The sequence below is a fragment of the Ooceraea biroi genome, chromosome 8, assembly GCF_003672135.1.
Source record: "Ooceraea biroi isolate clonal line C1 chromosome 8, Obir_v5.4, whole genome shotgun sequence".
NCBI classification, from domain to species: Eukaryota; Metazoa; Arthropoda; class Insecta; order Hymenoptera; family Formicidae; genus Ooceraea; species Ooceraea biroi.
Genome location: NC_039513.1, coordinates 13,868,062 through 13,882,830, shown reverse-complemented (window position 1 = coordinate 13,882,830; position 14,769 = coordinate 13,868,062). Strand labels below are relative to the sequence as shown.

Genomic DNA, 14,769 nt, shown 5'->3' with positions numbered 1-14,769 from the left:
CAGAGAGGATCGGGGGAGGGGGAGGGGCAACATTTACATAAGGACAGTTCGCGTAGCCCGCGTGACGGGCGGAGTTTCGATAAGCGCGTAATTAGCATGACATTAATTAGCCGCGCGCGACCTCTCGTATATCAGGCCGATTGTATGTTTCCCGGACATTTTTCTCGATGGATACGGATCTCTTTCCGACGCGGATAACAAGTTGGCCGATTCGACTCCGAAACGGTGGCACGAGAAAATATAGAAAGCGTAGTTTTATCGTTAACTTCGGCGCGCGTCGCATTTCCAGCCGATAAATTTTAGCGAGAGATTCCGGGATTTTTTGGATAAATGGATCCGAATTCCGAGCCGAAGCCCGAACGCGCCTCCATCCAATTTTACTTATGGTAATCTAACACTGAAAATTGAAACCTCCGACGCGCGGATAAAAATTTCTCGTTTAAAGCGCGCTTTACTCCGGAGGGAAATTTCGCATATTTCGGGCCGCGGATTGTCGGGCGGGATAGCCGGCGTGAAAAATTGAAATGTATTCAAACTTTATAATGGGAAGCGAGACGCGCGATGGGAAATATCAAGTTAATGCGCTCCACCAATATTAACCTACTGTTGACGCACACAGTAATTACAAAGTCAAATGTACGCGTCGCCGCGCTACGCCGACGGTGCATTATTGAACAAGAAGTAAAAAGAATTCTACGATCTGATCGAGCTGGAAGAGTTCGTCCTGCGAGTTTGCTATCGCCGCGCAAGCGACTCTTTCGCTTCCGCAATTCTCTGATAAGAGCAATTATTTTCGGGCGGACGACGGGCCGCGCGAATGTGCACCCTCGTCCTCAGACCCTGCGGGAGCGCGAGAACATCCCCCTACGCGCGGCCGAAAAGAGGATCAGATTACAGGGCTGTATCCTGGCACGGATTCAATTTTCCGGCTAAATATACGCGCCGCGCGTATATTTGGCGAATCGGTTGGGTTGTTTCAATCGCGAGCCTCACCACGCCTCGGCAACGCCATGGAGAGCTTCCCGGAGAGAGCTAAAATCAATTGCGCGCCACGAAGAGAGGACACGATCGGGAGTCCCGCCGAAAATAGGCGGCGATCTCGATTGCTCTCGAGCGCGGGGTAGCTCCGCGTCTTGCGCGCGTAGACGGATCGATCGGAACGCGCGATGAGGCACACGCGTCGCCGCGCGGATTCACTCGAAAGGATTGACCGTCATCAGAGAGAAGCTAAAATGTTCCGAGGAAATGAATACCTTCGGAACTCATTCTGAATACGTATTCATGGCGAGAGAAAATCCATTTCAATGTAAACAAATCGATCATAAAATATTATAAAGTTATTCAGTTTGTTAAGAGTTGATTCATTGGATACTGAAAAATGTATTAAATGTTTTTTCTCGTTTGGAGATGTTACTATGTAACAAGGCAAGTGCCTGGTTTACGATGTTTAATTTGAACAAAGAATTGGTTTTGTCGTTTAAATCTGTTGAATATTTCACGACGTATATGTGCCCTTTAAACGAAAGCGATTTTTCGGAAAGGAGGAATCCTCCGAAGTCGCGACGATCGTAATATGCTAAACGTGTCTCAAAAGCATTCCGGGGGCGGCGGATTACTTAGGTTGAGTCACCGCGAACTATTTCCGCCTTAATTGAGCAGCGGAACTTTCCATTACGCTGCGAAACTAACATATCGTGCTAGGTAATCGCGCGAACTGTTTCGGAACTATCGTTAATCCTGCAGCCAACGAATGCTGTTTGCGTGAATCCATTCATCCGAAGTTTGAATCTCTTGCGATCAATCTCTAGCGACGTCTGGCGATGGATAGCACGCTACTATGTTATTAAAAATGGAAAATAGAAGGTTTCGAACTTCCGGAAAAAATATGATTCATCGGCCATAAACAACATTCGCTCACGGATGCAGCGATCAAATTCTGCGCTATATTTAGACTTCAATTTCTAATTTCGCTTTCAGTAATAGATATTTATCACCTAAAGCCACGAAGTAGTTCAGACAATCTCTTCAAAACAGTTTTTCACTTTGTTATTAAAAATGAAAAATAGAAGGTTTCGAACTTCCGGAAAAAATATGATTCATCGGCCATAAACAACATTCGCTCACGGATGCAGCGATCAAATTCTGCGCTATATTTAGACTTCAATTTCTAATTTCGCTTTCAGTAATAGATATTTATCACCTAAAGCCACGAAGTAGTTCAGACAATCTCTTCAAAACAGTTTTTCACTTTGTTATTAAAAATGGAAATAGAAGGTTTCGAACTTCCGGAAAAAATATGATTCATCGGCCATAAACAACATTCGCTCACGGATGCAGCGATCAAATTCTGCGCTATATTTAGACTTCAATTTCTAATTTCGCTTTCAGTAATAGATATTTATCACCTAAAGCCACGAAGTAGTTCAGACAATCTCTTCAAAACAGTTTTTCACTTTGTTATTAAAAATGAAAAATAGAAGGTTTCGAACTTCCGGAAAAAATATGATTCATCGGCCATAAACAACATTCGCTCACGGATGCAGCGATCAAATTCTGCGCTATATTTAGACTTCAATTTCTAATTTCGCTTTCAGTAATAGATATTTATCACCTAAAGCCACGAAGTAGTTCAGACAATCTCTTCAAAACAGTTTTTCACTTTGTTATTAAAAATGGAAAATAGAAGGTTTCGAACTTCCGGAAAAAATATGATTCATCGGCCATAAACAACATTCGCTCACGGATGCAGCGATCAAATTCTGCGCTATATTTAGACTTCAATTTCTAATTTCGCTTTCAGTAATAGATATTTATCGCACGATATTTATCACCTAAAGCCACGAAGTAGTTCAGACAATCTCTTCAAAACAGTTTTTCACTTTGTATAATATGAATGAGCATACATGTTGCAATATCTCAAGAAATTTTCATGCCAAATTTACATATGTATTTTACGAAATCAATATCAAGCACTAGACGTCGCGCGGAACTTCACTGCGTAACTACGTTCTATGACCGTTTATCATCATCTAGTGAGCGCAGAGTTACGAATGTTACTTGTTCCACCGTGTAATTTTCATTCGTTAACGTTAGCAATTTCCACGTGGCTGAGTGTCCTCAAATAAACGCGACCGCGTTGCTTCCAAACGATTTCCAGCGTGGTCATTTCGCTAAATAATAGCGCCAACGGTGAATCACGACAAGATCGATACGCGACTTGCAGTTCGCGTTATGTGATTATCGTTATTCGTTTTATACTTATTCGGAGTGTCAATTATTTCGTAATTAATCGCGATCTACACGTTCTCTGTTTTATTTAAAAAATATCCCGTACAAGAGAAAATAAGTGAGTAAGGTATGCAGGGAACTGCATAAGCGATTTATCGACCGTTTGTCGACCGAGCTATTTATCGATCGAGTTGCGCGGTGTTTCGCGCACGAACGCCAGACGGCAGCGCGTGTCTGCTAGCTGGCGTGTCGCCATCTCGCAAGCGAGAGTCAAAAGCAAATCGATCCCGTGCAGGAATTAAATCGCACCGCCACTTTAAGATGTTACTCGCACTTGGCGAATTAATTTTCAGACTACTCGCGACCACGAATTAATGCAGAAAGAATAAAAGATTATTTAAACGATCTCACCTTTCGATTAAACATTAAATTAATCCTTGAAAGAAACAATCAAATCCTGTTTACGGTATTTTTATGCTGTACTTTATGTTGTACGTTGTTAAACGATATTAAATTTCGAAATCGACGACCAAGTCTAAATCAAAATGATCAATCTCGATGACAGAATGATGAATCCATGTATTCAGTTCGATCCACGTTAGACATCATTAATTAATCGGACACCGTACAAATTCCTATTATTAATATTAATAATATAACTATTAATTACACACTCCCCCCCCTTTCCTCCTTGCTCTTCGATAATCCTAGATTTATTATTATTAAATTATATTAAATTACATAATAACAAAGCTAATAATTTCATAACTAACTCGATTACTGTACTCTTTCGCTCTATTATCAATACACAGTCATGATGAATTACGATGTACGCAATTAATGTATACTTTTACTGCAACACTCATTATTAACGCGACATGCGAGTTGCTCATTTCGCAAGTGGCGTGAGGTTAATTCCGGTACGCTGCACGTTGAAGCAACGAACGTATGTACCGAGAATCTAAGGGGACCAACCTATTTTAACGGAGCCTTCCCAAATTTCTGTTTCGCCGCTTTCAAAGCAAACGACTCGCCAGCGCTAAATACGCTCGTAAGATCGGTGCAAGTCGATACAAGTAAGAATCTCTTTTGCCCGATGCAATTTTATGTGACGATCGTTCGCGATTCTGCGCTTCTTGCTAGAGGTACGTAAGGTCCATTTTCGCGCTGACGCCATGCTCGATCGCGCACGAACCGTCGACGTGAAAAGTACATGGTGACGAACGAGCGATAATTGGTGATTTCTGCGGCACGTACCCAGATCTCCCAATTCAATTGCTCCCACTCGTGATTCAGCGAGTAATTTATCCGGATGTTACGCAGACGGATGCTCCTGTACGCGTCGTCGAGCGATTTTCGGTCCACCGGACCGCGAACGCGTCGAATCCGCCGCATCTTCGCGAGTGATTAAACGGAACGCTCGCGATTTCAAAATGATTTTCGCGCGAGTCGCGACGGCGCTAGGCCGCTAGCGTCACCTGGCGAACGCCGGGAGCACTTAGCAGCGCGCGGTCGGTGTTGCAGAACTCTGTCGAGTGTAAAAGGTATTCAAAAATATTTTGATGCAATAACAATGTTTTGTAAATATATACAAACGATCTTATTATGTTACGAGTAATTTGCGAGATAAATATGCTCATTTATACAAAACGAGCTTACAAAATGATATTTAGTTTTATTATATTTAAGAGAATAATGGCATGATAAAGTTGTGACAAATTTATTATTTTATAAATGTTATTATTTTTATTTTTGAAAAAGGTAGATGCGCAATTAGTTAATTTTTACTGAATGAAACGTTCGACTTTAACATTATAAGCGGAAAATATAAAACAATATTTTATGCTCCACTGATTAAAATATAGATTACTGAATGTCGCGTTTTGTTCTCGCTATTTAGCATATTTTTTCTGTTTCTTCCAGATAATTTATTCAATTAAATTGCGAAAAATAGACACTGTTAGTTTCTTTAACCAGCGACCAAACGGGAGAAAGAAGAAAGACAGAGAAGGGGGATCTAAATAATTCCGAACGGATCTTTATTCACTCCGCATTTCGTATGCAGCGTAACACAATACACCTTAATTACATTTCCGATAACTCCATTAATACCGGAGCTCTCTAATTACATTCTTAATTACGCTTGACCAGTACACGCTTGCATATTTGGTAGCGGTTCACTATGCAGCGGTGTATAAGGTATACCTAAGTTATTTACCGATTTTATATATAACGCGACATTATAACAAGATTAGGACAAGAGTTCTTTACGGTACGTGAACCGCGATGCACTCAATAAATTGCGATGTAACCGAACAGAGACGATACTTCGTGCAGAAATAAATACACGCAAAAGTGCAATGCAAAATGCAGAATAAATTTTTGTTCCATAAAGTTCAGTGCGCGTATCCTCTCTATTATTAAATTAACAATTAATTCATCGTGCTACGCTACAACGTTACAATTTTATACACGTTTCATGCTTGTTATTTAACTCGCCGAGTTGTTGTTCCATGTCGTGATGGTGCAAGAAAAGCGCGTAATGATGACGGTATAAAATATCGTGTAAATGGAAACTTTCGGAGCGATAAATGTTTCGGCAAAAAAGAAAGGAACTGACAGATGCAACAGGATTATTATGAATATAATTGTTATTTACTTTATTGCAAACTTCACATAAAAATGAGAAAAGAATAATTTCTCTTCTTTTCTTTTATTTTCTCTATTCATATAGCAATTGAGCATCTCAACGCGCATTAAAGACACACGTCTCTTACAAAAATTCAATAAGCGAGTTGAATAAGATTGTCTCTTGATTGTCCTCGAATAAAATTCAGATTCCGAAGCGAAATCCGAAGCTAAATCTGTCAGTTTTGGATTTATTCGGTCGAAACTAAATCTGTCATGTGGATTTGGATTTATTCGATCGTTTAATAAAAATTGCGTTCTTCATATTTATCGCGCTCGGTTTTCGGCTGTAAATTGGATGTAGAGATAAAGTCGAGATGGAGAGATGGACAGCCAACGCTCCTTAGCTAATAACAAAGACCACTCATTTCCGGCACTTCTATCCGTCCGTTATTAATTCAGCCGCTTGCGCCGGAAAAGCAAATACTTTCGAATTATTCATAATCCCCCGGTGCATTCGCGGGAACCGTAATGGATCTCGGTGAATAAAAGCCCTTACGGTCCCGTTGATTCTCTCATCGGAACACCTGCGAGTGCTTGCTGCAAATTAAAATCATGCGCGGAAGACCGGAATCATCGTCGACGCGCAAATGCAACCTCGGAATTCCTCCATCTCGGGATTTCCGGGATTCGTAACGCGCACAGCAAACGTACTCGCATGTGCGATTACGCGTTTTATTTCCGCACCAAACTGGCACGTACTCGACAACAATTTCAGGAGAACATAATTATAATAAACCGTGAAAATATCGTGATACTGTCATCAACGAAGACTTGCTAATCGTCAGCGATTCATTCATAAATTATACGCTGAACGTGATACAAAAAAACGAGAGAACAGATGATTTCGTTCAAAATTATTAAATTTTAGTTAATTTAACTTAAACTTTAATTTAAAGTTCCTTTAATTTAAAGGAACTTTAAATTAAAGTTTCCTTAAATTAATCAAAACTTAAGTTTAAAGAAGTTTATTATTAAGAATTAATATAGATTGTATTCCCTTGAAAATTAAAAAAGATATATTATCGCGCAAACTTAGACATTTTGAGAACATAATCTCTAATTTTGCTGAGTTGTGCAATCATTTTGTGTGCTGTACTTCAAAACTAATATACTCAGCTCTCCGAGAATGCAGCCGCACTTTTTACGGTAAGCTCAAACTAATTACGTAAATACGCATTAATTAATATCGCGTGTAACCTATGAGCGCGTCCTGCTATGCAGTGCCCGTGCATGTCGCTTTACGGAGGAATTTCAATTTTCGCATATGAAAAGGAAGCCGCTCCGACGAACCGGCGACAGATATAGAGAAGAGGGACCCATTACACGCGCTTCCTGTAACTGACGTCTCCTTTTGCCAAAGGGCTAATTTGCAAGGCAAGAGATTTAATTAGCGAGCGCGCGGAGGCAGCAACTGCTCGCCTAATATTACATAATACAATTCTTTTTAATCGCCCGTTTAATCTAACGTGGCTGCCGCTTGACTTGGTCATCCCTCGTTTGCCACTTTTGCGAGCCGAGCTCTAAATTTTCGATCGGAGAAGCATAGCAGAGATCTCCGATAGCTACGGAACGTTTCCAAAAACAGAGCTGCATTATGCGCCACGCTTAATCGACGTCTGTTTTCGTCACAAAGCTAATTTGCGGCGCAAATTAATCAGCAGTCTCACGGTAATGAAATCACACCTTTTAGCATCTACTTAATTTAACGAGCGTCAGATTTCGTCTCCTCGTCTGCTACGTTTCAGGAGATTTCGCTGCGTTTCCGATACCAAAACGGAATCTTTCTGCGCTCATAAAACAACAAGCGGAAAATCGAAAATTCCGCCATTTTCCACCCGTAGCACGTTTCACCCTCGGGAGATGCGACTGCACGTCCACGAAATTCACTTTTCGTGGTCTCATTACGTGCGTACAGGATAATTCATTACGTCGTTACGTGATAATTCCACGTGAAGATTGATTCGCGTTGTTGTTTATAATTAACGCAACAATCGCGACTTTACGCGGCATAATCACGTAACGATGCAATCATGACTACAGAAATGTCAACCGGAATGACGGTAACAATCACGGTGATGCCTCACGATAGTGTTAAAAATCACGACGATCGCATGAAATAATCAATCAATTCTATCACGAAAGAATCTCGACGCCAAGTTTACGCCTGCGCTTATAAATAATGAAATCTCGTTACGAATGAGAGAGAAAGGCAATTCAGAAACAGGTAATGAGAAAAATTTTCATCGCACAAAATTCAATCGAAATTCAAAGTGGTTCATAGCTTCATACAGCGAGCAACAACTTGTAATTGTTCTCTTAAAACGTCCAATGTTTATTACGCTTAACGCGGTTACTCGCCATACAATGAAACCGAGCGAGGGATCCGATTACCAAACGCGAAACGCCGAAACGCTGTTTCCGCTCACGCGAATACGCGTTTTTCGCGAAACGACGCATCTCGCGCTCGCGCTCTCTTATCCGCAACTACCCCTCTCGGCCGATATGCAACCGTATGCACCTGCGAGATTATTAAACACTGCCCCCTGGTAATCCGTTCCGCGTCGTCGCGAGGCGCACGCGGGGATTTCCGTCGAGCACTTTTCGCGCGCGAAAACCGTCCTCCTCTCTCTTTTTTTCTCCTGTTCGTCCACACGTTCACATTCGCGCGCGAGAACCTCCTCATCCACCCCATGTGTATCCTACGTCCTTTTTGCTTTCTCTCACACGTTTCCCCGGGAATATCCAGGATATCCCCGATTCTAATTCAATCGCACGATTTTCTCCCAGGAAATCCCGCCCTTCGAAATAGCTGCGTCCAATACTACCTCCTCACCTACGACCCCGCGACCCCTCACCTCCTCACCTCACTTCACCTTCCTGGGTTAGCACTTGGCCTCTCTCTCTCTCTCGTGCTCTCCCGGTGCGTATTCAATTCCGACCTCAGGGCCGCAGGATCCGCCGGACTGCTGCTGGGCGATAAGATTTAGGGTGTCCCGACGAGCAAGGAAACGACCTGCGCCCGCTGGGATGAGCTTACCCTCCGGTTCCGCGAGAATTTAGAAATTCGTATAAGAAGAGGCATGAAGGAACCGGGTGGAGGTATAAACTTAACGCAACTGCGGCCTGCCGGAAACGCGAAATGTACCTTCAGCCCCGCTCGCGTAATTATTCCTGCCGTGTCCTTCCTGCCGTCCGATTCCGAATGACGGTATTGTCTAGCGTAAGAAGCTCTCGCCTCAGGAGTAGTTTCATGTAATTAGAATTGTAGATACAGTGGAACTGAACGGTCAGTTGCTGTAAAGTGAAAACTGCGAGCGACACGGCACGTTTGCCGTGTGAAAAGTGTCAGCTTTTTCAATGAGCTCGCGCTAAAAATCACGCAATCTCATCAGGATTCGTGTCTCATTCGCGGGATTGTAAAATACTCACGTTTGCGCTGCCACGCAGCTTTGAAAGTTATTTCCGTGAATGTCCACTCTGTATTCCTCTTTCTCTCCATCTCTCTCGTGCGTTCGTTACGTAACAGCACGAGAGCTGCAGCATTTTTCACAGATCTTCCCGCGAATTCTGCGTTGCGTCCTCGCACTCATAAATTTTACATATTTGCTAATTATAGAGAAACGGAAAGATCTTATCAATTTCTCAACGAAAACATGCCTTTTCTCGAATTAATTAAAAATTCCGAGAGAGATGCATATTTCACGAATATATTCTGCGAAATATCCCGTTTGCCGCGACGTTTTTACTAAATTAAAACGCACGAAAATCGTCCGCGTAATTAACGTCATATTCTTTTATTCTCGCAACAAGGAGAAAGAAGCGCCTTCGCCGCACGATACTACTGAAACTTTTAACGTTCCTTTCTTTATTTTGCCAAGATTAAGTTTCTACTGTGTGCCCGCTAGGTAAAAGTACGTAAAACTAAAACAACTTCAACGATGCAGCTCGCCTTTCCGTCCGACAAAGCTCTACTTCGAGATGTCCACTTAAATCTCCAACTCGAAATTTAACACAAAAATTAAAATTCTGTCATATAAAGATACCGGCTAGTTTGAAATTCTTTGTGCGAAAAGCGAAAACGTACGCCCTTGTTGAAACTTTTCCTGCTTTCCTTCCTCCAACCGCATCAATTTTCGTTGCCTATATTTCACCCGGTTCGTCCAACGATCCTGACGTGTTAATCGATATTTATACCCCGTAACGTGGAGCGTAATTAATTATAACTTTCGGACGGAGAGTCTTTTTTACGGAGACCATGCGAAACTCATCTTGCGGTGCTTCCGCATAAATCAAGAAAAATGTCACAAAGCGACATAAATCAATGCATAATGTCATTATACGGGGCAAAAGCTGTCATAACGATGTTTCACTGTAATGAACAATGAAAAATGGTTCATCTCGTCGAGAATCTACACGGGAAAAATTCTGCGAGTTCATTTCCAACCGAATGAATAGATTATGCGATGTTCCTTATTTTCTCTCGCGCGATCGGCGCTCTTGAGAAATTTCATTTCCACTGTCCAGTTGTTCGCGCACAGAGAAATCGCCGACTGTTAGCGTATTTTAGCGTGCGTCGCGCTCGCCTGTTACTGTCAGGTTTAAGGTCAAGCAAAGAACGCCATTTTCCGCGGTGGCAGCGGCCCCGCGACGGACGTAAGAGGATTAAAGCCAGTTTTCTTCCCGCCGGATTTGGTACGCTGCTACGTACCAGCTGCTGCTGCTGCTGTACGTCGGCCACTTTTCGTTTATTCCGTTTCCTTTTACGACGCGCGATCGCCGACGCAATTAGCGTAGATTTCCATCCTTCGACCACCTGCGTGCCATTGTGCCCTCGCGTCCGCGATTCTTCGCCTGCTTTAATGTTGTTGCTCGATCGGGTAACGTTTTCTGCACAAGAAAGTCTACCGAGAACGCGTTCGGTTTAAGAGGCTCAATGACGAGACCATTAATGGTCTTATATTGCCTTTTTATGTTCCTCATAAGAATAACGTGACGCATTAATATTTTTCAGAGGTAGGAAAATATTCTCTTCATTCTTGATACGCAGACGATTGTTATCCCATTATTTTTTACCGTGCCGTTGTATTTGCACGAGGTAAAAGCGTTTTATTCGATTTATCTTGAACGATAGGAATCCGATATTATTTTTACGATGGTCAATATGTCTATACAAAAAAGAGGAACTTCTCGGCGCATCGTGGATTCCATTGACTTCACTTTTGAACACTGGCCCGTCGACGAATCTGAATTTTCATTCTATCATAATGCGCAGAATAGTTTTCGAGTTGTGGACGACCGCGAAAGGAAAAGTTTTCGATGCTCTAATTAACGCTAATTGCTTAAGAGGTAATAATGAGAGAACTCTCCCGGCATGGTTATCGAATATAACAAAACTTTACTATCTGCTTTTATACATAGGACTCTATTCCTACGTGTTAAATCTCAGATTTTGGCCCCGCGGCACGTTCGCAAACTGATTGAATATTTATGGGATATATTCTCGTATTTTATCAATTTTTATGCGTGTTCGATCTTATGGTTCACCGCATTAGAGTGATCGTTCTTATTTTACTCTGAGCAAAGAGAACAGAACCGAATCACAGTTTTTCGTGGCAGGATCTGCGAGGAAGAGATCCATGCACCGACTCTATGATGAAAAAGCCTTCTCCAAACGTCGTTCTCACGTCGGGATCCAGTTGGATTAAAAGCGCGAGAGATTAAAAATGATTCCATTATTGGATTAAAATTATCGAGTACTGGATTACGCCGACGCCGAGCGATCATTTCGCATCGTCAATGTCATCGCTTTAAATACTTTTAAAACGCGAAGTTATTCAGAACATGGAATTTTAATTGACTACCCCGAAATAATTTGTGAGTTTAAATTCTCTTAAAACTGCCAAAAATTGAAAATCAATGTCTATAATATAATTTAATCTAGTTACATCCCGAAGAAACATTTTCGAAATCTGTTTCGTATTTTTGCGACAATACTGAAGTACAGCTTAATAGCTGTTACGTTGGCTAATAATTCACAACATGCTACAATTAGTCTTAATCATAAAATGTTGAATAATATTTTTGGCTACTCACAATATGCGCTATTCGGTGTGGCGTTTTGGCGCGATAGTCCTGCAACAAAAAATAAAACCGAATGTGATTTATGTTTCCTCTCTGAAGAAGACTAAAATAACTTAATGAAAGCGCACGTTCTTCGTTCTATTCCATTTTCGATTTGCTTTTATGAGCACTCGGTATATATCAAGCGGTCACAGATTTAACAAGGATATCGTTTCTTCCGCGGCAAAATAGCCGCAGCCGTATATACGCGATACGGGCTGGAACGAAGGACGAAATTTACTTCAAATTCAGTTCAGATATTGTATTACACATTCTTGAAGCGCGGGATTCGCTTTAATCTGCATAACTGAGACGTCCGACTCCGTACCGTCTTCCGGAATGGCGGGAAAGGCGCGCGCGGGCTCTTCCTCGAGAATTTAGATTAAATTCGGGAAAGGCGTGTGTGTGTAAGTGCGCGAGCGCGAATCTCGCTTATAACTTTATCAGGCGCACACGGAGCAAGGGAGGTGCGAGGGGGATGCCAGTAAGGTAAGGATGCGCCTTTCTGCCGATTGACCGATCGACCTGGCTTGCGGTCAAAGATTTTCACGCCACTCGCGTACGACGTGCAATAAAGCGTTCGGAGCCCGACGAGACCCTTGGGATTTCACAGAAGTAAGGAATGGTACCGGAATGAAAATCGAAAATCGGTCGATAGATCGTCGCGACTTTTATTGTGCTCGCCGCTTCCCTCGTCCATTTCGTCCTTCGGTCGCTTTCTCTCCCTCTCTCTTCGTTCACCAATTGCGAAACTGCATCTCGTGAGAAAAAGAAACTGAAGTAGGAAGAATGAAAGAGACAGAGGGAACAATTAAAGCGCGCTTATTCACCCCCGCCTCCACCTCCGCACCCTGGACGGTGCAACGCAACGGGGATATGCAGCCTTCGTCGTAGCTGCGAATTCGACACATAACGCAGTTAGCGGCGCGCTACGTGCCCGCGCGATTTTCGCGAGGAAGCGTTCGGTTTGCGCGTTGCATGCGCGAGTTAATTACGGTTCTCCTCTACCTCCATGCTCCTTCTCTCTGTTCCCGGTTTGATGTGGAGCAGCGGCCGCAGCGAAAATAACCAGCTTCCGCCGACGGAAAATGTTGCGGATCGTGTTTGCGCGTCAACGCAGACCGCGCGCCATGCCGGAATCACGGTTATTATTTCCTGAACGCGCGCTCCGTAGAACCGCCTGAGAACGCGGATACACCCTCTCGGGGATGGGGTGTATTTGCCGCGACGAGGAAAACGCCGCCCACGAATCTGGTTACGCACTTGCTCGCTCGCGCGCGCCCGAGCTTGCGTAATGTAATTACGCTGCCCGCGCAATGCTTTTCGCGGCGGCGTCAATTAATTACGCTACAATTAATTACTGCCGCCTGTGCGCTGCCTGTACTCATTTTTTCTTTTTTGTGTCGTCCACTTAATTACGCATTTGAAAATGTGTGTTATATTGTTGCACGCGAAAGCAAGATGTGACATGCGTCGCGGACGGAAAACCGATCTCGAAGCGCGGAAAAGCGCTATCGGGAATCACACCGTCGTCACTGCATCGCAAACCCAAGCAGTGACGTCAGAAGGTGACATAATGACCTCATTATGCCGCCTTCTGAGGCCACTTTGCCACTTGGAAACCCGCGCGCTCCTATCTCCGTCTCCGCTCTCCTCAATCCGTGCAAGGATTTTTTTTCCGCGCGCGAGTTCGATCTCGCAAAGTGGATACATGGGAAGGGTGACAAACGGCGCGGGGGCGCGGATCAATCACTCGTCCGGTATGACCGGAACGCCGTGGATTTCATCCCGCGCGGATTTCGGCGAGCACTGTGTGCGCCGACGAGCGAACCGACGCAATCGCGGCGAAACTGCAGCTGCAAATCGACTGATAATTGAATGGGCCGTAGGGCTGTGCGATCGAAATCGAAAATCTCGGAAACCCGGCGCGCCTGGCAGCGTTTCCGGGGCTTTCCGGTTACCGTATCCGTACGTTTGCATGCGCGTTCTAATAGAATCGCCGCGCAGCCGAGCGTGCACACGCGCGAGTTAGCACTCGTAGAAGCGTCGAGGGCTTTTAACACTTGGACTGTCCCGTCATCCGCACGCAGATGAGATTTAATAAATAAGTAAAAACGATTTTGTTATCTAACCATTTAGAGATTCGTTGAATGGTGATGAAATAAAATAGCATTTTGTGTAATTTATATTGATGAAATCAACATTATTGCAGTTAATTGAGCGCACTCTCATCCGTCTTCCTCGCGGTGGCCGCAAATCGCTAGATGACTCGGACGCTTTCAGATGCAATTATGTTGACTTTGCGCGTGACGTATTATGCTGTAATTTCGTAACGGTTACGCTGAATCGTGACTGTAATTTCAAATTAGACCAGTGCAGTCGTGCTTAATTGAATATTGAAAATGACTTACTCTGCAATATTATAATAATTTACCGGTGTATTAATGACTAAAATTTGCGTTCGCAATTCACAACGAGGTGCCAAAAATTTTAATTGCATGCAAATAAGAAAATCATAAGCGGCCTTACATAATCGGTTTATTTGTGTCATTCACAATTAATATGTAAATTCATTCTAATTTAATATGTAATTCGCGATTAAACTTGCGGATTAATATTCATGCTGCGTTTCGTAATTACATTACGGTCGAAATTATTTCTGTCACTCTTCGGCGGCGTTTAGCGGAGAACGGCCTCGGAAAACATTAAATAACGTCAGAACGTAATCAG

General features: G+C 43.1%; 1 protein-coding gene across 2 annotated transcripts in view; it reads right to left on the bottom strand.

The window, feature by feature from the left end:
- LOC105275019 (RNA binding protein fox-1 homolog 2) overlaps positions 1–14,769 on the bottom strand; it is a 298,261-nt gene that overhangs the window by 168,889 nt on the left and 114,603 nt on the right. For both annotated transcript variants that reach the window (XM_026971670.1, XM_011331608.2), the window contains one exon: positions 12,013–12,051. The gene's annotated coding sequence lies outside the window, so the exon portion shown is untranslated. The remainder of the gene's footprint in view (positions 1–12,012; positions 12,052–14,769) is intronic.